Source organism: Portunus trituberculatus, chromosome 15, assembly GCF_017591435.1.
Source record: "Portunus trituberculatus isolate SZX2019 chromosome 15, ASM1759143v1, whole genome shotgun sequence".
NCBI lineage: Eukaryota > Metazoa > Arthropoda > Malacostraca > Decapoda > Portunidae > Portunus > Portunus trituberculatus.
In genome coordinates, this window is record NC_059269.1 from 5,621,886 (window position 1) to 5,623,628 (window position 1,743).

At 33.6% G+C, this 1,743-nt stretch overlaps 1 long non-coding RNA gene across 1 annotated transcript in view; it reads left to right on the plus strand.

Annotated features, from left to right (window-relative positions):
• Positions 1-495: 495 nt before the first annotated feature.
• Positions 496-1,743, plus strand: part of LOC123504108 — an 87,639-nt gene continuing 86,391 nt past the window's right edge. Inside the window, exon 1 of the long non-coding RNA XR_006674705.1 lies at positions 496-588. This is a non-coding gene — a long non-coding RNA (uncharacterized LOC123504108). The remainder of the gene's footprint in view (positions 589-1,743) is intronic.

Consider the following 1,743-nt stretch of genomic DNA (forward strand, 5'->3'; position numbering starts at 1 on the left):
ACCACTCAAGGTCAGAATATATAGCACATTGTCATAGTTTCTTAATATGCCGATAATTTTCTGTCTCATTTAATCTAATTAATGATATAACACATCATTATTTACTCATGTGTTTTTTTTTCTATTCTATGATATATTTTCCATTGATATCACCTTTATAGATAATAAGAAAAACAATAAACAAACTTTAACAATAAAAAAAATATCATTCACAAAATTTCAATTCAATATTTGTTAGTGTGAATGTATTGCTATTTAATTCTTGAAGGTGAAAAGAAAAAAAACAAAAACGTAACTCATCGAGGTGTGGAATATATGTCACCTTCCTCTCTCTATGTAGTACAATTTACCTATTAATTTAATGTCTTGGGACTACTTTATATCTAAATACACTTGTGATATTTCCTTCAAAATATATTGCTTTATAAACTAAACTGGTAAATAAATGAAGAAAAATTTAGTTACTTATTTACTGCGTAGGCTTGCCATGCTTGAGTCAGCTGGCCCGCCTCGCGTCACACAGCAGCTGATTGTACCATTTGCGCAGTGACTTCAAGATAGAACATCATCAAAATTACAACGAAACAGGTGGGATAGGAGGCTGTTATATACATTATTTCAATATAAAAACATCCTGAATGCATGAACTGGAGCAGTTTTGACAGGCATACTCTGGGTGTGGTGAAATAGACGTGTTTGTAAAGTAGCCTGGCCTTCCTTTTCTCCCACACGACACATTCCCATATTCTGAAACACTTCCTCGCCTCACCTTCATTATTTTCAAAGGACTGTAGTTGAAATGACACAAGTTTTTAAGGATGTTTCTGTAATTCTAATGACACGTTAACAAGTTTTATGCTGTATCAACAGGACAAATACTCTTTACAACTGGATTAATTGTCTCTAGCCCTTGGAAATGGTAGCGGTGAGTGAAGGAAGCGTTTCTGAATATGGCCTTGTGCATTTTCTCGACAACCAGAGGCGAGTTTTAAGAATTACCAACGTAGCTGTACCTTTTTGCATGACTTTGTTGATAGTATGATGTTATTCACAGTTTGCGTTATCAGTATTGGGCGTTGACTGGAGGCTGTTTCTGTGACATCCTTGTAGTTAGTGAAGACAGGTTAAATGCAACTGTTGAGATGCGTCTTTTGCCTGTATTCAGAAAAGCCTTCCCCTCTCACCACGATAATTTTCCAAGACAGCTTCTCGTTTTAAAAGCCAAAATATCTTGCCAATCCATCACAAAAACCATAGAAATACTCTTAAAATTACTAGTATCTTCAACTAGAGCAAAGCGTTTTAGAATAATGACCTTTATTCCAATTAGGCTTTATTTAGATTACTTATGTTAGGCTTGTTCTTTGTCGTGTAGATTTTCATTTGTTTATTTATCAGTTTATTTCATTTCCAACATTGAACCAAGTATAGCTCGTCATATATTTTTTTTTCAAACAATCTGCTTCTTTCCTTTCCTTTCTAAGTTTCCAATGCAGCCTAGCCTAATGTAGCCTAGTGATATTATAATACCTTGATTCATATTTCTTTACTTGTTTCCTCTTTCGTTCCATGTATATAGTGTATCAATTACTGTTCTAATTTATTCCTTACATAAAGGCAAAGGTAAATGCAATAATAGATTAATAATGATAATGGTTTTGATCCCGCTGTTATTGACTCTGCTACTGTTGCTGACACCTAATCGTTTGTTTATTTATATATTGATTCATTCATTGATTTGGC